The sequence below is a fragment of the Equus caballus genome, chromosome 16, assembly GCF_041296265.1.
Source record: "Equus caballus isolate H_3958 breed thoroughbred chromosome 16, TB-T2T, whole genome shotgun sequence".
NCBI classification, from domain to species: Eukaryota; Metazoa; Chordata; class Mammalia; order Perissodactyla; family Equidae; genus Equus; species Equus caballus.
Window position 1 is genome coordinate 64173484 of NC_091699.1, and position 26088 is coordinate 64199571.

At 42.8% G+C, this 26088-nt stretch overlaps 2 long non-coding RNA genes across 2 annotated transcripts in view; both read left to right on the plus strand.

The window, feature by feature from the left end:
- LOC111768395 (uncharacterized) overlaps positions 1-26088 on the plus strand; it is a 173117-nt gene that overhangs the window by 9485 nt on the left and 137544 nt on the right. The gene's annotated exons all lie outside the window — the stretch shown is intronic.
- On the plus strand, positions 14150-16279 carry LOC138918069 (uncharacterized). Its single transcript, XR_011427006.1, has 2 exons — positions 14150-15146; positions 16102-16279. It is a non-coding gene; the product is annotated as an uncharacterized lncRNA (long non-coding RNA).

The window sequence follows — 26088 nt, forward strand, 5'->3', positions numbered from 1 at the left end:
CAGGGGCTAGAACAATATTTGATACATAATAGTCCCTCCAATATATATATATATTTCTGTGTGTGTATTTTAATGAAAGAATGGGTGAATCAATGACTAATGAATGTAACGTGTGGATTTTCTCTATGTCCCAAAAGTTCTTCCCTTAGGAAATGATGCACGTGCATGCATGTACCCATTCTTAGGTAGATGTAGAGTAATTAGGACCATATAAAACTACTAGGACCATTAGTTCTGGTGAGGGAGGCAGAATAAATGAAGTTCTGTCCAACTAGGAGCTAGTTTTGTTTTGAGGCTGGGGATGCTTCCCAAATCAAGAGTAAGGTTCATTTTTATGCTGTGCATGTCTACGTGGCACTACATTTTACCTTATTTCTTTGCTTACAGAAATGAGTAAAATATGTATTAAATATTAATAGGGAGTGAACTAGGTTAGCCTTTCCCAAAGTGTGTTCCATGGAACTTTCAGTCCAAGGAGCTGGTCTGTGGAAGAAGGGTACTCTTAACATGTCAGTTGGGGAAAGCTTCCAGTCATGATAGCTAATAATTATAAAAGCGAGCACTGATTGGGTGTTACTATGTGTCAACCTCTGGGCCATGCACATTACAAACTTCTCTGTTTAATCCTGTTCACCTCACTGAATTATAACACACATTAGCATAATAAAGGCTCTGAGTAATCCTGTAGTAAAGAAACTTGTTTAATTTTCTTCAGCCTAGCATTTCCCAAACTGATTTGTTTGTAGAACCACTTATTTTTCACTACCCCAGGGATACTTATTAACATCTCAGGGATCTATTGTTCTGTAAAACACAAATTGGAAAATGCTGCTCTAGATAAGGGAATTAAACAGAAAAGCAGAACTATGGCAAAACAGATTATTGCAAGGAACTAAATAAGCACTGACCTTTAGGGTCTTTTAAATTAAGATAGCTATCTGCTGGATGTCAGGTGATAAGAAGTGATACCATCTCCTTAGGCCCAGTGGCATAATGTCCCTTTAATTGTCTGAGAAAATAAAACTGTATTTCTAAGCATCAATTGGTACCAAGGGAAAACTTTTTCATGCTCATGGGATAGATTCTGTGGGTTTAAATCTAGCCCCTATACATTTAAAAAATGTTGGTTTGGGTAATCAGGAAGGGGTTCTTTTTTTTTTTTTTTTGAGGAATATTAGCTAACTGCTGCCAATCCTCCTCTTTTTTCTGAGGAAGACTGGCCCTGAGCTAACATCCATGCCCATCTTCCTCTACTTTATATGTGGGACGCCTACCACAGCATGGCGTGCCAAGCTGTGCCATGTCCTCACCCAGGATCTGAACTGGCTAACCCTGGGCCCCGAAGCGGACCGTATGCACTTAACCGCTGTGCCACCAGGCCAGCCCCCTAGGAATGGGTTCTTTACACTTTCAGCTTGCATAAAAATTTTGTCACTATAAAATAGAAACTGTATAATTTGAAAGTAAGTTGAAGAAGCGTTTGTGTGAATATGTGTGTATGAGTGTGTGTACATGTGTGTGCGTGTGTGTGTGTTTGTGGATGTGTACGTGTGTTATTAGAGCTTTTGCTGACTATGGAATGTGGGCTTATACATTGAGGTACTGGCTGGGGCCAGAAGGACACTGTCCAGCTCTGTAGCCGGTGGACACTTGCACTGGGCTCTCTGGGGCCGACGGAGAGTGGAGTGAGGTAGACGTCCCTCCTCTGTCTTCCTCAAAGGAAAGAAGTCTTCTCTTGGGAGTCAAATGTTGAACATGGGCAGGGGCTGAGAGTGGAGATTAAAAGGAAAAGAAATTGCTTCCTAAGGGACAAAGAAGCCCTGAGAATGGGTCTTACTGTCTTGTCTATTAGAAAAGGAAGTCTTATGTCTGACAAAGTCTGCATTTCTATGTAAGTCTGTTCTTTCCAAACTAAGTTTCCCTTAATGGGTTTTTACACTAAGACAATGATTCTTGCGATGATAATCTGTCACAATGATCCTTACAGTGATAACACGTTATCTGAATTTCCTTGAGAAAGCACCTGCTTTCTTGCTCTGACTGGGACATGAAGCATTCAAAGGCAGTGAAAAAAGGAAGAATAGGAACAAATTACGAATCTAATACCATTTCACCCTTCCGAAAAGCCAGTGGAGTGGGAAAATGATTCTATGCCTCTATTTCCTCAAATAATCTTGCCTTTACTTTAAAAAGAAAAAGAAGTGACTTACACATCACTAGGGGGACGTCTGAGCAGAAATATCAAGTCTGAAGCCATGGGGACCTCATTCATCGTTGTACGTGACAGAACGCAGGGCACAGAGAGCCTTGTGCTTTATGGGGACTCCAGAGATGTTGAGAGAGGGAATAAAGGAATGAGTAAATGTTGGATTATTCAGGACTTGTGCCTCTATTTCTCAGAAACTGGTGTGTTGCACAAAAGAGTTCAGGATAGATGTGAGGAAAAGGGTATAAAAGGGGAAACACTTATATAGACGCAACTGTGTGCCAGGCGCCATCCTAAATGGGTTATAAATCTCAACTCATTCAATCCTCACAACAACCATATGGAGCAGGTTTCATTATTATCCTTGTTTTACAAATGAGGACACAAAAGCATAAATAATTGATGACTTGCCCAAGATCACACAGCTGGTGGTAGAGCCAGGACTGAAACCCATGTGGTCAGACTCCTGAGTCGACGCTCTTAATCACTGGATTATGCTGCCTTGAAAATAATGCAAAGTCACGGGCAAGGCTTGGTGGCCAGACCAGCTCTCCCACCCACTTAACCTCCTTAAGCCTTGGTTTTCACATCTATAAAATAAGGACATTAATTGTCCTATCTCATAGGGCCATCGTGATGATTTTACAAAATCTGTTAAATGCTTAGTAGTTTGGCATTTAGAAAGCTCCCAATAATCATAAGCAACTTAAAAAATGTGAGCCTGAGAAGGAATTTGGATCACTTTTATCTAGCACAGTAAAAGGAAAAAGAATTTGCTATCTAGAGCAGCATGACCCAAGAGAACACTAGGATGATAAAAATGTTCTGTATCTGCACTATCCAATATGGTCACCACACGTGGCTATTGGACACTTGAAATGTGGCTACTGCTACTGAAGAACTGATTTTTAATTTTATTAATTGTAATTAATTTAAATTTAAATAGTCAAACAGTAGTGCCTGGGATGGGGAGTGTGTGGAGGAATGGGGGACTGGGGATGAGCAGAGAGGGATTACAAAGGAGCAGGAGGAAAGTTTTGGGTGTGATGGATATGTTCATTCTCTTGGTTGTGGTACTAGTTCCATGGGTGTGCGCATATGTCAAAACTTATCAACTTGTCCCCTTTATGTGCAGTTTGTTATATTTCACTCCTGCTTCAGTAAAGCTGTTAAACATCAAAACACACCAGTCCAGGATAAACCCGGCTTCTGCATGGCTTCTAGCAGTGGTTCTCAAACTGAGTTTTGAGGGGTGCCCTGGGGTTCCCAGGGCTTCTGGGACTGGAGGCTGAGGGGAGAGGCCAGGGGGAAACAGGTTGGCTGAGCTCAGAGTTGGTCAGCTCTGCTTGCACCAGAGGAGCTGTTCACTGGCCTGCATCCCCGGTGAAGCTCCTCAAGCCGTCAGGCTGCTGGTGAAGCCTGTCAGGGTCCCCTGGAGGAGGGGGCTTCAGAGGCTGGGAGAAAGGAAAGGCATGGTGGCCCTGAGACTCGGCGACATGCCTGGGAACCAAACGTCAACATCACGTCCTACTACAGATAAACTCCTCCAGGGGAACGCCTGTGCCCTGGGAATGGAGATGCACACCCAGTTCCCAAACGCCTTGAGAGAGGGCTTTCAAACGACTAGGCCCCGGGTGGGGACAGTAGGAGTCCACATGGGGTAAGGAAGAGGTTCTTCATTAGTGGCACATCTAGGGAGTTTGTAAAACTGCAGGATCCTCTGGGACTCTGATTCTGGGGATCTCTAAGCCCCTGGAGTGAGCCCGGGGACCAGGCCGGGAGAAGGCTGGTATAGTGGGCAGAGCGCTGGCTCCCGACTCACAGTGCCCTGGCTCCAAGTGTCAGCTCCCCGGGCTGTGTGACCTTAACCCAGTTACTTAAGCTTTCAGAGCTGTGGGATCCTCATCCGGAATAACTCCCTGTGGGTTAGACAGTGTTTTGAGCTGAATTGTGTGCCCATATAATTCATATTTTGAAACCCTGACCCCTAATCCCTCAGAATGTAACCATATTCAGAGATGAGATCTTTAAAAGGGTAAAGTTAAAATGAAGTCATTGGAGTGGGCCCTAATCCCATATGACAGGTGTCCTTATAAGAAGAGGGGATCAGGACAGACGTGCACATGCACGGAGAAAAGACCACGTGAAGACACAGTGAGGAGGCAGCCGTCCCCAAGGCCAGGAGAGAGGCCTCAGAAGAAACCAGCCCTGCCTACAGCTTGATCTTGGCCTTCTAGCCTCCAGAATTGTGAGAAAATAAATTTCTATGGTTTGAGCCATCCAGTCAGCGGGTTTTATTATGGCAGCCCTGGAAAACTAAGGTAGATGGGGAGCCCTGTGTGTAGTGCCTGGCACATGGTCAAGCCCAGCAAATGGGAGCTATCCCTGCTATTAGTACTAATTGTCTCACAAAAATATCCACGAATCCCTGGATACTCGGCACTGAAGCTGAGAGCAAATAGTGGTCTTTGTGTCTGGCTCCGGGCTGCTTTTCTGCAGGAATAATTTTCCTGCCATGCCTACAGGCTGGAGGGTCTATGTGCCCAGGCTGATGGGCAGTGCCTGGTGTTCGCATGCCGTGTCCTGGGTGGCAGAGACAATGGCTCTCTGTCCCGGCAAAGTGCGGGCACTGTGCGGGAACCTGTCAGGTGATTACGGTTCATGGAAGGCCAGCATCCAGGGGAGTGGTGACTAGGTGGGAAGAACTCTAACAAACTAGAAAAACGCTAATAAAGAGTCTGCTTGTTGAGCTTCTAAAAGGCATGCTGGGCTTTGGGGGGAATTTAAGCAAGAAATCAGGAGAAGCAGCAGCCGAGAGGAAACGGGATGCATTTGCCTGGCTCAGAACGACGTGGGGAGGTGTTCGATGAGCATTTTGCGAAGCTTTCTTTCCTTCTCCCCACTTGGCCAAAAGTTCCTTCCACCGAGTTCCCACTGTGCCCCCTCTGCTGTGAGACTCAGCTCATGGTCGTCACTGCGCTTGCTTGCGGTCTCTCCTGAACCGGTGGACTCTGTGAGAATGGGGATTTTGCAATATCCAGCTCTGTCTCCTCGGTAGGTGCTGAATAGAAGCTTGTGCAGCCGAGTTTCTGAATATGCTACTCATATTCTCTATTTAGCCAACACTTAAAAGGTATTCACTCTGGCCAGGCGCTATTCTGTGCACCTTAAAAACAGTAACTCATTTAATCTTTTAAGCACCCTTTTGAAATACCTGCTCTCAAGGCGTCGGGAGGGCAAGCACTTGCCCAGGTCTTACACCTCGAAGGAAGGAGGATGCAGACCCAGGCTATCTGGCTCCAGAATTCAGCCACTTCCAGTAGAAAGCCTTTCCTCCCACATCATGGACTCTTAACCTTTTATGTGCCTCCTGCCCTCTGGTAATGCCTATGAACTCTTTCCTGGAATAATACTTTTAAATACATAAAAAATAAAATACATAGGATTACAAAGGAAACCATTTATAAGGAAATACAGCTATTGAAATATTAAAAATATCCTAATGTGTTAATTTGTGAGATGGTAATATACATACCTCTTTATTAACACATGAAACGAGAGCTAGCAGTGGGTCTGGTAACTACTATAATTCCCAAATGGTCACAAGCAGTCATTTGCAAAGATCGTAAAGGGAAATTTGAAGACATCTGCGACAACAATAAAGTGATGTTGAAGAGATCTGAGATTTCTGTTGGTGACAAAAATCACAAACACTGCTCCTACTACTGTGGTTTGTTGTCTACATTCGTAATAGAAGGAAATGATCCATTTCTTATTTATTTATTTTGTTGCAGTAACATTGGTTTATAACATTATATAAAATTTCAGGTGTACATCATTACGTATTTCGATTCCTGTGTAAGTTACATCATGTTCTCCACCCAAAGACTAATGACAACTCGTCACCACACACATGTGCCTGATCACCCCTTTTACCCTCCTCCCTTCCCTCTTCCCTTCTGGTAACCACCAATCCAAATCTCTGTTTCTGTGTGTTTTTTGGTTGCCATTTTTTATCTTCTACTTATGAATGAGATCATATGGTATTTGACTTTCTCCCTCTGACTTATTTCACTTTGAACTAGAAGTTAGTAAAAATAAAGATGTATATTTTTTATCATCCAAGTTTAGGGACCTCCTGAATTCAAGAATTCTGAGTGGACCCCAGGTCAAGGACCTCTGATCTAGACGTACTAGACGTGGACCAGCCGTACTGACATCACCTGGAAACTTGCTGAAATACAGAATCTTAACTCCCACTCCAGACCCATGTATCCGAATCTGCATTTCAACAAGATCTGTGGGTCCTCTGTGTGCACATAAAAATTTGAGAAGCCACGCAAAATACACGCTTGCTGAGGTCAGCCAGGCCGAGGGTTGTGTACTGGAGCAGTATTAAAAAGGGATGATTGTAGATTTGTTTCCAGCCTTCTCTCTGCCTTTTATAATTTCCTTCCCAGGATAGGGGATAAATTAACTGATTGATGCCATTGGCACAACGGCCACTGCCATTGTGTCTAGCTTCTCAGTGCTCCCTTGGACACCTACCCTCAGGGCAAGAGTGTTCTTATTCTCTGTGTTTGCCTCCTGCAGAAGATGGATGGCCTGACAGGCGGCTTCTCCTTGGAGAGGGAAAGTCGGCAGTTGCCTGCCGTCCTACCTGTGGCCGGGGGCAAGTCAGTACGCTCCACAGGGAAGATCTGGATCTCAGACTCAAGTCCAGTTCTCCAATCCAGCTTTTCCAGCATAAGAAGACAAACAGCATTTAAATTTTCTTCCTGGATCTATTTCTTAATTGGTTCTGAACTTTGCGAGGAAAGATCTGATTAATTAGCCCCCTCAAATCCTAACAATATTGACTGCTAGAAAACTTAGGGCCAAATGTACAAAACTCTAAGAGTGCATTGCTGTCATAACCTCATTCCTGTATCATTTCTATGGCCCTGCTTTTGTTTTTCCTTTTATTTCCCTCTTCCTTTGAGTTTATGTTCTCTTTCTGTTATGTTATCTTGTTCTATTTTCTCTATCCTTATAGCCTCCTTAAATCACTTTTAGAATAAGGTAGGGCACCGATTCATAAAGATACAAATATGAAGGCAAATAGACAAGTCATAGCGGAGACGGAATGCGTGCAGGGCCGCTGCCTCGCACCACCGCACGGAGGTGCTGTTCTCGCTGTTCTCGCTGTTTACGTAAGCATGTAAGTAGTGCTCATTGAGCCCAACGCCAACTACAAGGTGAAGAGTGGAATTATGCAACTGGTGGCTGTGCTCCAGGACTTCTGACAAATTTAGTCTCTGTGGACTAGTTGGCAATGCGTTACTGAAAAAGATAAAGAAGTTTCTGGTAACCAAGGGCATTTAGGGGAGGCTGCTCATTTGTAAAAATGTTCTTAAAACAGTCTAAAAATGTTCTACACTCTTGTGATACACGGATGAATGGAGGCGGTCTCCCTCTTCACTCAGCTTAGGGTTCAATGATTTGAAAGCTGGGAATTGAAGCATGGCAGGGAGACATGATTAGGCTCTTCTCCTGCTAAACGAATCCAAATGCTTGCCCTCACACTCAGAGCTCCTTGCTTGGGCTACAGGCCCCGTAAGATCTAGCTGCCCCTGCCTCTTTTACCAGTCTCCCACGGCCCCCACACTCTCCAGTTTGCCTGGCTCCGGCCACGTGCGCTATTCTTTGGTTCCTTGAACAGTCCAGACTCCTTACATCCTCAAGGGTCTCTGCATATACTCTTCCCTCTGCCTGGACCACTCTTCCCAGCTGCCTTTATCAGTCCAATGCCCATCATCATCCTTTAGGACTTGACTCAAATGTCAGTCTCCCCGAGAAGCCTTTCATGCCTCCTCACCTTGTCAGGTCAAGTCCCCCATTACATCCTTCTCAGCCCTTACCATAATATTAATGAATAATTGTTCATGTCATCATTTCTTTAGGATTGTCTTTCCTACCGGGTTATAAGCTCCTGAGAACATGGGCTGTGCTTGTCTTGTTTATTACCTACCACTTTATTGCCAGCTGGGCCGCAGAGTCTGGCACACAGTAGGGATTTGTTGAATAATTTGCTGAATGAATGAATGGAAAAACGGGAACAAGACCCACAGACACTACTACAGTGTTGGAAAATATATTGAATAAAGAAAAATGAAAATGTGATAGGGAGCATACTCACATCGTTTTAAAAAGAGAAGGGAGAGGGGCTGGCCCCGGGGTTAGGTTTGCCCGCTCCGCTGCAGGCGGCCCAGTGTTTCATTGGTTCGAATCCTGGGCGCGGACACGACGCTGCTTGTCGAGCCACGCTCAGGCAGCGTCCCACGTGCCACAACTAGAAGGACCCACAACGAAGAATATACAGCTATGTACCAGGGGCCTTTGGGGAGAAAAAGGAAAAAATAAAATCTTTAAAAAAAAAAAAAAGAGAGAAGGGAGAAGATGAGTTCCACTCATCTCTTGAACATGTGGAGAGGCCATCGTGTGTCGTTGTGTGTGAGCTGGGCCAGCTGTGGGGTTCACTGTGGGAGCTGAGCAGCTCTCCCATTTTCAGGAAATGCTGGGCAACAGAAAATAGGTGAAAATTGCAGAAGAAGAAGAAAAGTTAGACATCAAGAATTTTCTGAATCTCAAAGAATAATGAAATTTGGACAAGAAAGGCAATATATCCTGGCGGTGAGGAGAGCCAGATCCTGGGGTCAAATTCTGGCTTCACTACTTACTAGCTCTGTGACCTTGGGCAAATTACCTAACTTCTCCGTGTGTCATTAAAAAAAAAAAAAGATAATAATGGTACCCACCTCATAGGAGGGATGAACATGTAATTTATTCTTTAACTCCAGTCTCTTTTGAGAGTAAAAGGGGGCAGGGAGGGCGCTGTTAATAATTTTGCTGAGATAACAGTAGTCAATCGGGGCTACATCCAGCACAAGAATAGTTATGGTCATTCTACTCATAAAATGTTAAAAGGATTAAAGAAATTAATACGTATAACTCACTTAGAGGCATGCCTGACACACAGTTAGTGCTCAGTAAAGGCTAGCTGTTACCATTAAGAAGCACTAGAATCCTCCTGGAGACGTTAGGAAGAGATGGACAGTTAATTATGTGGGATGGCGCTTACATCTCAGGGTGCCTCAGGATTTAATTGCCTGATTTTTTTTGGACCCTTCCTTGCTTTTTAATCTTTTTTAAAAAAATTCAAGTATAGCACCTGTGGAAAATTGTACATATAACAAGTGCATAGCATATTGAATTATCACAATATGAACACGCCCAGAAACCACCCAGTAACCACCACCCAGATCAAGAAACAGAATATTGCAGAACTCTAGAAGGTCCCCTCACCCCAAACACCAACCATTGCCTCTGCCCCAGAAGTAACCACTTTCCTGACTATCAACCCCATAGGTGAGTTTTGCCTGTTTTTGAAATATATATAAATGGATGCATACTAGATGTATTCCTTTGTGTCTGGCTTCTTTTGCTCAACACTTGGTTAATGTGGTTCATTCATGCTGTTAAATCAAGTAGGAATCTATTTTATCTCATTGCTGTGTAATACTCCATTGTGTCAGGACACTGCAATTTACTGATCCATTTCGCTGCTGATGGATATTTGGGTAATTTCCAGTCTCTGGCTATTATGAAATATACTGCTATGACCATTCTTATCTTTTGGGATGAGCAAGTAGGTATTCTGTTGGGTATGTAATATACTTCAGAGTGGAATTGCTGAGTTATAGGGGTACATATGTTCAGCTTTAGTTGGTTCTGCTGGACAGCTTCCCAAGGTTGTTGGACCAAATCACCGCCCACCAGGATTTATGAGAATTCTGTTTTTTGCTCATTTTTGCCATCCTTAGGCACTGTTGGTATTTTGATTTTAGCTGTTCTGGAGGTTGTGTCTCATTCTGGTTAAAAAAATGCTTATGAATTCCACCTGATTATAACAAAAAACACCTCCATCTCCCGAGAGCCCACTACGTGTTGGGCACTGAGCCAGATGCTTCATTTAGTCCACGCACCAACCCTCCGAGTGAGGTGTTACCATCCTCAATTTACAGAGGAGGACCAGAGAGATTAAATAACTTACTCTAGGCCACAGAGATTGTAAGTAGCAAAGCCCTGGTCTTGTTTGATCCAGCTCAGTTTGATCTTCAAACATAAGCACTGTTTTGACTCCACTGTGGTGTTGACACTGCAGGGGTCAAGATGAAGGAGAGAAAATGGCGGGTGACCTCAGCAGAGTGGTAAAGATGCTCTGAATCCAGCAGCTGCCCTTGGGGCTGCCTGTGTGATAAATTCCTGGGAGAAGTGGGGCTGAGGTACACAAATGCCTCCTTGGTCTCAGCACAGGGCCCTGTGTGTACTTCCCTCCCCAGGCCATTAGAGACCTATACTTTCTTCCAGGGGACAAACATTTGAAGGGTGCTGAGCCAGAAAGCTGGAATGAACACCCTGTCCCAGCCACCGCTGAAGCTCAGATAGGGTTGCTCTGTTCTTCTGTTTCTTTTTTCCAAGAGGATCAGTCCTTTGTTGCAAGAGGTCCCCTTGAGTCGCTCCACACCGGAGTGGCGAGGGCTTGGAGTTCTCCCTTTGCCCAGATCGATGTTGCTTTCATTAACCTGTCCCTTAGCAAGGGGCATGCTGACTGCTGGATGGAAGTTGTGGAAATGAGGACCATGTTTGGGAGGAGCCCCACTTCCCGTGGGGTCTCTGTGAAGTTCCCCACTTGCCTCTCTCCCTCATCTGTCACAAGTCTGGCTCTCCTTACAGCCGCCTACTCCCTCTCCTGTCTGAACATGACCTTCAGAATGTTCCCTGAGTACTCTGTGTTCTTTCATGTGTGACTAGGGTATGGCTGAGCCACCTGGAGGCTGCCTCCACCCTCCACCCTCCCGCAATCCATCCAGAGGCCTTGAGAAATGAGACATGTCTATAATCCAGATATTAGTCATCTTTCACATTGTAAAAGAAAGGTAAATATTGAAACTACAAAACAAACCAACTACTTAATGAATTCTTTATGTGGCAAACACCCTTGCAACTACTGGCCAGGTCAAGAAAGAGAGCATTGCTGACCTCCCCAGAGGCCCTCACGTGCCCTGGCCTCATCCTCCCCAAAGCACCCACTCTCCCACTTGTACACTAACCATGTCCTTGAGTGACAGTTACATAGTTTTATCACTGAAACATGTATCCCCGGACATGATAGCAGATTTTCCTTTTTGAGGATGGTGCAGGTGTTTATCCAGGCCATGATACAGAAAATGTCCTACAGTTCCTCTCATTCTTTCTCTCTCCTCAGTCTTTCCCACACGCTGGTTTCTCCTTCCTTTCTGCTTCTGCTTCCACACTACTCGCTGCTCTTATGGCCTCCCCTTTCCCACAGCCACCTGGCTTGTGTTTTCTGGTTTCCCATGTTGACTGCCTTTTTTCTTTTTGGGAACAGCCCTTGAGAATCCTGGTGAGCACACGTCTCTATGTCATTCTTCATGCCTCTTGTCTTTGAACATGCTTAGACTAACTCGTTTTCTCTTTGACTCCTGGAAAAGTCCATTTCACCCTTCAAGACCTAGGTCAAATGTCACTTCCTCTATGAATATTTTCCTGACTCTCTCCACAGACTCATTTTACTTTCTTCTGTGTCCTCAAAGCTTATCTTAGCTGCCTTAATTATGTGTTCCCCCGACTATATGGTACGCGTTGCTCAAATGTCAGTCTTGCTGGTTGGCAGGGTCATGAGGTGCCTGGCATGTAGTAGGTGATCAATCAATGTCTTTTGAGTGAGCAAGGACTATCAAGGCCTATGCAAACTCTTCATAATACAGATACTGTATGGAGTGAGAGCATACAAAAATAATAAATTGGGAGTGGGCAGCAGCAAACACATTTTTAGCTGCAGTTATCATGTAACAGATCCAGAGGATATATGAGAAATATAGTCAGAGAAAATGGAGTGAGGGGACACTGGGTATTCTCCAAAGAAGATAAAATAATGCTCTACTGGGAGCACAAAAGTTGAGTGAGGAAAAGAATTAGTTTTTTCTTTTTCTTTTAATTAAATTATATTTTGTAGTTCAGGAAAATCCTTAAGATATGTCAACCACTTCTCTTTTTTTTGAAACAATTACAGTAATATGTACACAAGGGTTAACAAATATTCAAACAGTAAAAAGAATATGAAATGGAAAGAAAAAGGTTTTCTTTTTCACTTTGCTCTTAAACCACTTGTCCAGTTTTCTAGAATCGTTTAAAGAAAATTGCTAAGTACTTTCGTAGAGCATCATAAGGCACTTCACATATTTACTTACGGGTCGAGAAGGAGTGGTTCAGTGTGGACTTGGCATCAGTCAGATCTGAGTTCTAATCCACTACTTATTCTTGTTTGACCTACCAGTTCCTCCAAAAGTTCCTCCAAAATCTTGAGCTAAACTTTGTTTTAACTATCTTGGAATCTGAAGGATGATAATAGTTTACTTTTTCTTCCTCATCTCCCTTTTGTTCATGTTCTTGTTGTTTAATCTCTTGGATCGTTGGATTGAAAGTCAGAAAACCTAGGTCTCATCCTATTCCCGTCACTAAGTCTCTATGTGATCTTGGGTGGGACCCTCAATTCCTTCTCCGTGTGACATTGGGCAGCCCCCAAGCTCTTTGGGTCTGAGCTTCTCCATCTGAAAATAAGTGGTTTCTACTCTCTGAGTCCTTCCGGCTCCACAATAGCTCTGCAGCTTGTCATGTAACGGATTTCATGAAGCCACTCTCAGTCTGTGTTTCTGCGTGACCTGGAACACGTCTACACCCCAGGCCCTAAAATCCTTCTCAGAAACTGGGGTAGCAAACTCTTCCTTTCCTCAGAAGGCTGTTGTGGAATTAATGAGTTAATACTAGAACCCGTTTGAGCTCTCCATTGTGGGAGAAGGGTGATATGAAGAGAAACCATTGCTTGTTATTCTTAGAAATAGCCCGAAGGGAGATCAGACAGCACGGTCGGTCAGCAGAAGCCCTGCAGCAATCGCTCAGACCCAAGCTTTCTTCTCTTCGCCAGCCTGCCTGTTGATTTGAAATCTTGGGAGCACATGGCACAGAATGGGCCTGCGGCTCCGGGTGACAGAAGAGTAGAAAATGAGTGGTCCTTCCAGAATATTTATGGGTCACTTTATGTTCCCCAGAGCGTGCAGGGAGGCATGTTGCAAAAAGACATGTTTAAATCAATACTTGGGCTATTTTTTTGCAGGGCTCATGGTGATTTAGTTTTTTTAAATATGTGTAACGCCGTATTTCTAGTGCACTGTGAGATGGAGAATCCACTGGGTTCTGTATGCCAGGATGGTAAATCACAGAGCTGTAATAGAGATGTGAAATGGGTATTCAGCAAAAAACAAGCAGGCAGAGATGAACCCTTTTGAAGTGTCATCATCTATTTCAGTTTTCTAAATGAAATTGGGTTTTCCTGTTGAGCCTAAAATATAGTTTCCCATCTCTAGCTGATACAAGTTCTTCACAGAGTGTGGGGAGGGGGCATGTGTGTGTGGAGGGGGCTGAGGGGAGGGGGAGGGTTTGAGGGTGGGGAAGGACTGGAGAGAAGAAAAGTGACTTTCAGTAAATCTTATGCAATGTGAAGTTGGAAATCAAGCTGACTTGTCACAAGCTGCATCAAACTTGTTTCGAAGGACTTCTGAGACACTCCACAAAAAAGGAAATCCAAGCAGCTAATATGCTTATGAAAAGGTGCTGACATCATTACTCCACAGGGAAATGCAAATTTAAACCACAAAAGATACCACTGCCTACCCACGTGAATGGCTACAGTCAAAAGGACTAGCTACACCGAATGTCCATGAGGATGTGGAGCGATTGGAACTCTCTCAGACGTTGCTGGTAGGAGTGCGCACTGGTAAAATGACTTCGTACAAATATTCTTGGAATATTGCTTGGAGGCATGTGAAAGCTCAATATATTCCCATTCTATGGCTCAGCAATTCCAGTAAAAGACGTGTGTCAGATTCATACCATCTTTATTCGTACGTAACAGCCCCAAATGGGAAATGACTCAAATGTTCATGGGCAGTATCTTGGATAAATGAATTGTGGTACCTTGACACACTACGCAGAAATGAGAAAGGTCAAACCACTGCTGTATGCAACAATATGGATGACTGTCACCAATATAATGTTGAGTAAATGAAGCCAGATTCAGAAAAGCACTTATTGTGTGATTCCATTACATGAAGTTTAAGAATAAGCAAAATAATCTCTAGCGATAGAAATAAGACCAGAGGTTACTTTTGGGAATGGTGTTGATTGGGAGGGGCATGAGGGAACCTTCCGGAGGGCTGGAAATGATCTATATCTCAATTTAAGTGGTCGTTACACAAGTGTAAACAGATGTAAAAGTTTATCAAGCTTTACACTTCACATTTGTGCTTATTACTATGTCAATCAAATATGTCAAGCAAAAAGGAAAAAATCAAACTCTATTTGGCTCTAAATTACTACAAATTAGGCTCTATTGGTGTTTTGGGGGACAAGGAGGCTTGCCTGTGTCTTCCCATTATACTGTGACCTCTTGGGGGGGGGGGTGCTATTTAATTTCATTACTGAATCCACAACTTCTAGAGACATGACATGTCCACTGAATAATTTTGTTAAATATTTAGGCCTTAGGTGCTGCTTTTGGTGGGTACCAAGGCTGAGGTGAAGTTAATGACTTTTGAATGTTCCGTTCTTTTAGAAAATGAGTAGTTCTATTTTTCAAGTCATGTCCCTTCTTACGGCCTCCAGTAAGGGCGGAGCTGCTCAATGAACTCTTCCTAATGTCATAAATAATAAAGTGGAACTAGGGTTAAGACCAACCAGCATATCAGAAGAACATGGACTTCGGAATCAAACAAATTAGGGACAGACTCCTGGCTCCGCCACTTGCAGCTTTGTGACTCAGGTAATTACTTTGCCTTCCTGGATCTAAAATGAGGTCAATGACATTTCCATTGCAGGCTTGTGATGCAGATTAAAATTGCAATTTTGCAAAAACAGTTGGGATAGCGTGCCTAGTACACAGTAGGTCCTCAGTCAGTGTCAGTTCTCTCATCAGTTGTTTTCCATTCCACAATCAGAATCAACATGCTAGATGACCTGCAGAATTTCCAGGAAGTGGCATTTCTCTGCTGTTCTATAGCCCCCTTCCCAATTTTACGGCACTTCCACTCTGAAATTTGACTCGTTATCTTGCCTGTGTAACACAGAAAACAAGTCCCAACTGCCCTCTGAGACTTGGCAAAACCCTTAACAGAGGACAGAGTCCCTTCAAGGTTATGATGAGGGAAGTCTGAAGGTAAAATTCCATCTTTCCATATGTCATCATGCACGTCCTCAGAACTGTTCTATCTGCCCACTTTAAAAGTTACCCCAAATCATTTATTGGACATTTTGGGGCAGTCTATGAACTAAAATCAAATGCACAGAACATCCCCCAAATCCATCAAGATGAAAAGATTTAAATCTACACCTACGCCAACTGAGCTTTAAGGTCCTTTCCCCGTGATTTCCTCACAGCTCCCCAAAGGTCAATAGGAAATTGTTAAAACGAAATCAGGTAGAAGAAACGGGCTCCTGCTTTTAATTTGAGGGGAAAAGGAAACATTAAGCCATACATAATTATGAGGTCAATTGTCCTGAGTTTGGATGCTTTAATCCTAATGAAGGTTAAAGTAGCTGAGTTACGGAGACTGAGGAAAATGAGAATCTCATGTTAATGGCTCTTGAAGACTATCCAGTTTTTCTCAGGCCCAAAGGTGAAAGAATAAAGTAAGACATGACAACTTATGAAGGTAGTTAGCAATGCAATGTTCTTCTCAACTTGTATATTCTTAACTCCTGTCAAACTTTTTTCTTAGTCAACAGCTATGTGGGCAAGCATTTCTCAAATTCTTTCCTATGGAAAACATGTCCTCCTCCGGACCTATGAAACTAGCATCCCATGGACAAGGAAGTTTGGGCATCCCAGCATACCTGTATCCTTTTTGGAGATTGAATTTGCATATATGCAATAAAGAAAACCCCTGTGTTGTTAAATCAGTGTTTCTCCAAATGGTTTGAATCCTGGAGTCCATTTTTTGTTTTAAGAGTTATGGCCCATGGAGTACAATGTGGAAAATGTTGGCATAGATACACGCTATTACTAAAATCTAAAACTGAAAGTGTCTTTTCTCACAAATGTCACCATCGTACTTGGTTTTATGAAACCTATTCAATTAAAATTATGAACTAGTCCAATTTATATCCAATTATATTATCTCTACAACTTAAAGCTTATCATTAATTTTATATGAAATCTATTATTTTACTCTTTCTATTCATTTGATTAAAACTAATATCCAAGATTCAATTATGTAAATGAAGTGAGGTGGCGTTTGCCAACCTTGTTTCTATTTGGAAGCATTCTCTTTTTAGCATAGGCTCCTATGCCTATTTCACGTGTTTAAATCCATTTTGGGGTACACACGTCTTTTCCAGAATATATACTTCTCCTTATGCTAATTTCTCGTATTGAGAATTCTACTGTGGGCTCCCTGAGTAAAGGACAGTAAAGGATCATGGCTTTAGAGTCACAGTGATGTAGGTTTGAATTCAAGCTCTGGGTGAAGTCATTCCAACTCTCTTTAGTTTTGGTTTTCCATCTTTAAAGTGTGGACACTAAAACTTACCTTATATGGTTGTTATAAGGATACCATGAGACTATCTATCTATCAAATGGTTTGACATCATCTTCCATGACACATAATTATACTATAAATTACTTCATAAATTTATTACTCTATAATTACTTTATTCACTCTCCTTTCTAGTTGGAGTTGATGACCTTCTAAAATGAGTCTGCTCCTCTCATCCTAATTATCTAATACCTAACAAACAAATTGAATTGAGGTTTGTTTCCTGTGTAAACAGCCATTACTGAGTACGTACTGGCATGATATGACTGACAAAGAGTAGCTTAGATTTATTTTCTGCCCTTAATATTTTTTATCATTCTGGGGCTATAATTTAAAAGTCATCTTGGTCCTGGAGGTGTAGGTGAATATGGAACATCATGTTTATCTACTGCAGGTTGCCTGATAATTTTCATCTGCAGTCATTATTTCCTCTATCTCATATGCTGAAGATGCAGCTGATAAAGATTTGTTTCAGTTTTCTGATGAAAAAACGAAAATCTGAGGGAAGAAAAGGAATATAGTCTTCATACGTCAACTTGTAACCTACCACCCATGGGAACAATACTGATGCCCACTGGGGGCTTATTCTGTCCCACTCATCCTTTTAGGGGAGAGCTCCAGACTGTAACAGTGACTTGGTTAATTGGCTTGAAATGTTTTCAATAGTGAATTAGAATCTGACTTTGTTCTTTACCTCGAGAAGACTAAAATACATGCATGTTCTATAAAATGTTTGACTCAAAAACTTTAAAGACTGGGAAAGTAAGTGGAGTGTGTGCACGTGTGTGTGACAGAGAGACATGGGGAAAAATGTGTACACCTGTGACTGTATGTGTTTGTGCACATTGAGAAAGACAGGCAACTTATTTAGGGTGGAAATTGAGTTTACTGGTTGTTTTAAAAGATGAGCGCATCACAGATTAAGACTTTCAATCTCCTCTTGATCTCCAGTTAGGGTGTGCATTTCAGAAGGCAGGGAAATGCCATCTTTCTTTTATCAGGATCTGAATGGCAAGAGTTTGTTAATATACAACATTTTTCTTGAAGAAATATCCAAAGTTGATTTCACAAATCTAGTCTGAGAGAGGGTATTTTTGGTGTTCTTCTAGGTCAGCCCCTAATTGTTCAGCTCCTACGTCCCATTATTTACTGTAAAGATCATAGCTACTGTTATATTTTAAACTGGCTACTTTACTAACCAAGAAGCTCTCTGCCAACCTAGAAGATCTCGCTATTGGTAGTATTTTTCTGTGGAAAGACTATCGTAGCAAGAGTTTTCTGAGAGTTCTGAAAGTTCTCTTTGTAATTATCCTTCCTTGAAGGATGAGGAAAGGAGAACAGTATCCTTACTTCTACCAGTAGTCAGTAGTGCCACTGCCACCCTCCTCCTGCACATCCCACCCCCACCCCCAGCTATGTGCTCCTGCTCAATTGTGACAACCTAACATGTCTCCAGACATTGCCAAATATCCCTTAGGGAGGCAAACGTTCCCATGGTTGAAAACCACTGTCTGAGAGTAAGAGAAAGTAAGGATACTTCTGGAACATACTGTGGTTACCAAGAAACAAGAATGTTTCTGAGAATACCAGAGAAATTAATAAAAAAGAGGTGATTTAAATGGGCATAACATATTGTTATTATTGATGATGATAATAATAATAGCCAATTGAAACCAGTTGGGTTTGTAGAAAGCCATGACTTATGGTGATGGTTAAAAGAGAAAGTTATTCTAAAATGTACAAAAAGGAAAGCGTAATACAAAAGAAGGATCAACATACATTTGTGTTTAATTTTTATTGATTTTAATGAGTAAGAAAGCATGAATGCATATGGATGTTTTCTATACTCAGTTGAATAAGATTATCTGAGTATAGAAATATATTCTGTTTTATCTGTGTAAACAAGAAAAAAATGAATAAACTTAGTAAGTCAAAAAGGAATGGAAAAAGTTGGTACCCCAAACAGGAAAGATTGATTGGTATTCGTGGTGTCATATGTTAACCAAGAAGAGAAAGAGCCCAGTAGTTGATTAGCATAGTCATAGACATAAACATTAAATATTTAAAAAGAAAGCCCAATAATGTATTACAAAATTATAAATTGGCCAACAGCTTGAAATTGAGAGCTAACTACAAACTCACTCATTTGTCAGATAAAGAAACTTATAGCTGACCCTACTAATTTTAATAAAATACTAATAAAACTAATGGTTCATACTCATCTATTGAGCCCTTAATTTGTTACTGAGTATGTCAGTTCTTCTCCATCATATTTAATGTTTTGAATACATTAATCACAATTATTTTAAAGTTGTGTCTTATAACTCCAACACTTGGATCTCTTATAGTCTTTTTTTTTGTATATATTTTCTTTTGCCCTTTGGTTAGTTCTCATGTTTTAGCATGTTTGGTAATTTTAGATTGAAAGCTAGACATTGGTTATCTTAAATGGTGTCTGATAGGATTATTGAAACCCTAGGAAGCCACAGAAGTTGAAACCGCTGAAAAGGAGAAGTAGTCAAAAAAAAAAAAAAAAGATTAAATCCATGATTTTAGCATTTTTAAAGGCCTTTTTTTTGGTGAAAGAGTTTTAAACAATTTTGAAATCATTGTGCTTTTGTTTGTTTTGTGTGTTCTTTAAGGCATTGAAAGCTTTCAGAAGAATTAGCCATACTAAATTCATAATTGCAGTTTAAACTGTATAAGGGAATTCAATTAATCAAACTTGTAGTCAATTACTAGATGCTTAAGAAAAAAGGCTTTCAAAGTGTCCTTTATTAGATATATAAATCTAATGAATTGAGCATTGGACAAAATACAAACACTAGTACATGTTGCTTTCCACACACAAAAGCCCTGCAGAGATTAAGGAGAGAGTCTATTAAGGTGTTAATTCCTGGAATTGTTAAACTTTGTCTCCCTCAGTAAAATAACGTAGTTGAGCCAATAGTAATTAGGCATCTACTTCTAAGGAGTGAGTCTTAAGAGCTAATTAATGAGTGAGAAATAAGTCTCACTGTCTAATATAACAACCTTGGGGGAGATGGACAAGTGTGGAGCTTTTGTGAACTATGAATTGCTGGGATAATCTCAGTGGGCTAACACTGTGGCCCACTGAGACCATAGCCTGCTGAGGCTTTGGTCCAAGAAGCTTCATTCAGTTTCTCTCCAAGGCCCACTACCTCCAATCCAAACTGAGACTCTCTTCCCCTTGGCCGGGGGTGGAAATTGCAGATGGATAGGAGTGAGTGAGTTCAGTTCTCTCTTCCTTGTTCCCTACATCTAGTGAATAGGACTCATTTCCTTTCAAAATAGACTGGAGTCCAGAAGGTGTCTATCATTACCCATGTGGCAGGGTTAAGAATAATCGTGTAAGTTATTTTCCTTGCCCATAATTTCTCTGGCTTACTTTGAGGCCATCTGCATCACACACTCCCAGCACACCAGGAAAAAGTTACTATCCACAAAATAAATAAGTAAAATCTAAACATCTTGGAGGAGTCAGCCAACTCTAAAAGTAATTCAAGAGACTTCTTGTAAAACTTTTTGCTGAAAAGTTCCAAGAACATTCTAATTCAGCCAAGGTGACGGCTGACCATCTCTCTTAAAAGAAGGATGGCTAAAGAGGGATTTTTAGTAAGAAAGCTTAAACATAATTACTTGTATCATACTTCTTACGAAGCCAAATGTGCTCACTGGAAGGGGAGGTCAGTGTAGAGTCGCATAGCTCCTTGTCTTTCCCTATTGACTAGCACCTCTCAGCCTTATAAATGTAGCAAGATGATATTTTTTAAATGGATATATTTTCACTTCTAAGAATGCCCAGATATTTCTAGTATCCTTCCTCTCTCTCTCTCCCCATCCAAATCAATAGCATTCTTTACTTTAGGAGGAGGGTAGATACAGCCTAGAACAAAGATGTCATTGTTATCTTTGACTTTTAAGGGTCTTGAGAGTCCACGGCTGTAACAATAGCCTGAAAGCCAAGTTGATTTTGATTTGTGAGAACTAGGCACTTAAGATAAAAGGGACTTTCACTCTGATTCTCCAAGAAGGCACAGCTTGAATTAAGTGTAGTTTGAGCCCAGAGGACTCGGATCTGAGAATTAACACTGGAGTATGAAAGGATATAGGGTAGGACATCAGAGAGGTTTTCCCTTATGAAAAGAGATCTAAATTCTAGCACTTGGTAGGGAGGAGAGGAATTGAGGAGGATAGCAAGAAAGTTGGGTTGAAGTCAATGTTTCTTGTGGAGTGTTGAAACCCTGAGAGTGAGGTGGGTGGTAGTGTCCTCCCACTGTTGCTGATCGCTGAGCGCCATAACATCAGTAAGCTTGCCTACATCTCTGGAAGTAGCTCCTAAAAAGATCTTGGACTGCATGTTGTATAGCGTTTCTTACCAGGGCCCTCATGGCTATAAGATATGATGGGGTCTGGGTTCAACTAGAATTACTCATAGCCTCTCCAGAGAGGGAAGGTGCTCTCTAACAAATTATTGTCATGTATTTAGTTATTCAAAACATGTGTTTAATTGATGAGTTTTGAGTGTTTATTATGTGGGCCAATCATTATGCTAGGCAAAGTCATGGCTTCCAAAATCTTATGCATCGGAATTGTGGATGAGTGCCATGTATTCAAAAAACTGCAGCAGAGGCCGTATGTGTCTTTGGTAGGGATAAGACAAAACTGTCAACCATGCAGGCCATATGGATCTTCAAAAGCAGGGAGTTTTGAGAGTTAGGATGTTACCTGGAGCTTCAGGGGGAAATTCAATCCAAGGGAGCAAATGCAAGGCCCCAGCATGTGGATGTGCACAGTGGACACTGCACAATTCTAGGTGTATGTGAGTGATGTCTCCCTCCCATCTCTGAAATAGTGCAGTGCCCAACCTGCACAGTCATACATAATGTCCTTGGGAAAATAGAAGGGGTAGCTGAGGAGGGCTTCTAAGATCAATACTGGAAAAAATTAGGAAAAGACAGCATTTTTTTCCAACATGTAACTCTGATCACGTCACCTCTGCCCCTTAATCTTGGAGTGATTTCCAGTATTATTGTGATAAAGAAAACTTAAAATGCTCTCAAAGGCTCTGCCTGCTCTGACCCTCCCTGACTCCCTAGTCTCGATTTGCAGCATATTCTCTGTTCCCTTCACGTGCCTTCCTGGAGTCCTTCGAACCCATCATGTGCTTTCCTGCCTCAAGACCTGCGCATGGGCTATTTCTTCTGTCTAGACGCCTTCCTCTCCCTTCTGCGCCTCCCACTTTGTACTCTTCCCTCAGATCTAGCGCCAGGGGCTCTTCCTCGAGAAAGTCTTCTCTGATCTCCCTGGCCAGGTTGCATTCCCCCATCAGACACCCTCCTAGCACAGGAGGGTGCTAGAGCTGCTTGGAATCTTTCATTTGCTTTTATGGTTATTTAGTAAATGTCTGTTGTTCTAGACAACAATCATAACGATAACAATAACAGCTAACATGCATTGGATGCTCTCTCTGTGCTGGGCCCCCTTTAATAAGGGCCCCCTTTTTTTTTTTTTAAAGATTTTATTTTTTTCCTTTTTCTCCCCAAAGACCCCTGCCATTACATAGTTGTATATTCTTTGTTGTGGGTCCACCTAGTTGTGGCATTTGGGATGCTGCCTCAGCGTGATTTGATGAGCAGTGCCATGTCCGCGCCCAGGATTCGAACCAACGAAACACTGGGCTGCCTGCAGCAGAGCGCGTGAACTTAACCACTCGGCCACGGGGCCAGCCCCAATAAGGGCCCCTTTTAAGATCACATTAACTCATCTAATCTTCACAGCGACTGGGTGAGGCTGGTACTATTGTTACCTACCCCTTTTATATAGATGGGGAAACTGAGCCACAGAGAGGTTAACTCCCTTGACCAAGGTTAAGCAGCCCAGGAGGACGGGGACCATATCTGTTTTGCTTGCCCTCGTGTACCCACTAGCCCAGTGCCTAACATGGCAAATGATCATGATTTCTTGGCTACTTGAATAAAAGATGTCCGAGGCGAATCTTTGAGAGGCAGTACTGGGCATTAGGTTGAGAGACAGATTGGGAAAAAGAAGCCAAAAGCATCCAGAAGAGAAGCTGTGAATAAAGCAGAAAAGACAGATTCTTTTTATTGGCTTTGAGGTATGATGATAGGCCTGCAGGTTTCAGGAGGAGCACAAGGCCCACCTGAAAGCATGACAGACGTTAGAAAAAAGGGACACTAGCAGAGACTGGTTGGGTCACTGGGAAGTGACCCAGGTAGATGCCAAAATTCCCACTCTCACAGAAGAGGGCATCTGGGAAAAAGAAAGTTTGAGGTCACAGATGGTCCTCATTTCTTCCAGTTTATTTTAATGTTTCTCCAATAGATAACATTTCACCAAAGGATATAATTGGAATCTTCCAGCCCAAGGGCATATTTCACCAGGAAAGAGTTGTGGAAAGGTCTGTACGGTCACCTTGACTCAAAGGGAAAGGGGAGGGAGGAGAGAATGCAATTATGATGGATTTTGCTGGGCAACAGGAAGCTGTAACTAAATAATAAATCACTGAAATACAGCCTTTCTCTGGGAGCACCCAGGCACATTGTGAAGGCTTGGTCTTTAGTTAAGCTCTGAGTTTCTCACATTGACTCACGTTGTCAGCATTAAAGAGGAATGGATGGGAGACAAAGCTCAGTAACAAGGGTCACTTTCTGCGGGGGTAGAGGCAAGAGCACTGCATGAGCCATCCTCGGGCTGACCGTTGTTCTTGCCTTTCTCCTACCCTGTGACATTGATCAAGGTTTTCACATCTCTGGACCCCAGTGTCCACATGTGAAAAATGAAGGGGTTAGAGTGACTGCTCCACTGTTGAGTTTCTGTGATTCTTGATACGGCAGAACACGTTGTCCGTGGCTTGTGCTGTTGGGGGAGGGGAAAGGAAGGAGAGAGGAGGGCCTTTAAGGGTTTACGGCCTGTAGGATACTGGAGAAGATCTTAACATTCAACTGCTCTGTGGGTCTGTAAATGGATATGGTGACAGTAGTAAGCATAATGGTTTAATAAGTAAACTATGAGGTGCATTTTACTCCTTGGCAAATTCAGCAATTCTCCTGGGAGGCTTGGCTGTCACTTCTGGCTGCTGTTCCTGCATAGGAAATTATGAACAGTAGCAGGCAAGCAGTCCCTCTTCATAAGCCTGTTTGCTGATCAGTGCCTGATACCAGGAGGGAGAAATGACCTTGAAATCCCAGCTCTGTGATAATCGACCCTAGGCAGCACTTTAAAGGGAGCGTTTCTCATTGTGGAGGTGAAGTGCCATCGTAAGGGTGAAGATTACCTAGTACTGTGAGAGCGTTTTTCTCTCAATGAGCTCTCACGTCTCACAAAGTCCTAGCTTGGGTCTGCTCCCATCCCTCCCAGGGGAAAGATGGGAGCAGGGTGCCTTTCTCCCCCTTCTTGGATGGGAGAATTGAAACATCAGGAGCCATGCCTTTCTCCAAGGTCATACAGTCCTTAGCCAGTGGCAAGAGTGGGCCTCCCAGTGTAGTCATTTCTGTTGTCACCTCCAAAATACTACATTCAAGATAAGCTTTATTTTGGCCTCCATTTTTTCCCTTTTAATAGCTCTGTTTGTGAAGGGAGCTGCTTGCTGAGTTGTACTAGAGTTTCTTTGTTGAGGTCAAAGTCAGCCTATACATCTCTGCAAGTGAGCCCTCTGACAGAACGCCAGCTCCAGAATATATCTTAATTCAACAGTGACAATGATAATAATGAAGGGCTGCCCAGCACTTACCACGTGCCAGGGACTGTTCTCCTTACCTGTCCCCTCTGCATGAATCCCCACAATCGCCACGTGAGGTAGGCAGTACTACTATTGCCATTGCGCAGATGAGGAAACCGAGACTCAGAGAGGTCAAGTAACTTCCCCAAGGTCACACCTACAGGGGTTGTGTATGGTCTCAACTTGGCTAAATGAAATCATGTTCTCAGAACACCCTTCTTTTCATGGTCCTAGACTAGAGTTGACCAAAAGAGAAATTTTCTTGGGATTTGCAAGGTGGGAGTAGAACAGAAGGCTTTGCTCTCTGCAGGTTGTTATAGTGAGAAACAGTGAGAAATGGATGCAGAGATGCTGCCAACACATGTGAGCTTTTCCTCACAACTCCCTTCTCCATGTCCAGTTCTTCCTTTCCAGCCCAGCTGACCAACAGCAGCTCCAGTACCATGACCACAGGCGAGAGAACAACCTTCGCTGGCGTTCCTACCCGCACTCCTCTGCGGCCCTTTGCCAGCAGCTGGGACTGCCCAGCTTCCTGATTCCCCACAGGCTCCAGCTGGTGCCCCCAGGCCAGTGCTTCATGAGGGCTGGTTACTGACTTTTCTCTGATCCTCCAAATCCCCTTCTTGGATGTTACTTTTCCAGCTCTTCCCACAATTGTGTAAGGTCCTTGTCCTATCTCAGTTCCTTCCTCCTAATGCCCATAATACCCATTGTGGTTCTACTTCCTTGATTGAACCCTGGCTGATAAAAGACAGCGGTGGGACTTGAACCCAGATCTGGCTGACTCCAAAGCTCACGCTAGTAACTCCTTGTACAGTAACCGGGAATGAGGAAATACAAATGTTGCCAGCCAACCCTTCCAATTATGTGTAGTGAATTATAGTGATTTATGTGAAAATCATGGCTTTAATCTCTTGGGGAGCCTTTTCTTTTTCCTTTTCACAATTTATATCTCACTCGACACATTGATAAAACGATTCTCAACAGACTTCAAAAATCAAAAAGTTTGCCAGCTCGAAGGCTTATTTTGGTAAACATTAGCATAAGGTAGGGCTCCTCAACTGCAGCTAGTGACAATTGGGACCAAAGAATACATTGTTGTGGAGGCTGTCCTGTGCACTGTAGGATGTGCAGCTGCATCCCTGCCTTCTACCCCATGGATGCCAGTAGCACTCCAAAGTTGTGCCAATCAAAACTGTCTCCAGGGCGGTGAAATTGCCCCCAGTTGAGAACCACTATAAGGCAACAAATCCCATGGGTGTACGAGGCAAGCACTTGGAATCGGGAGTCGGTGGCAGTCTCTTCTCTTCTGGCGTCAGTGATGACCCTTCCTAGCATCCTTCCTGTGGGGCGGCCGGCTCCTTTGGAGGCTCCTTCAGCTCTTCCCACTCTCAGCTCGCTCCTCTTCC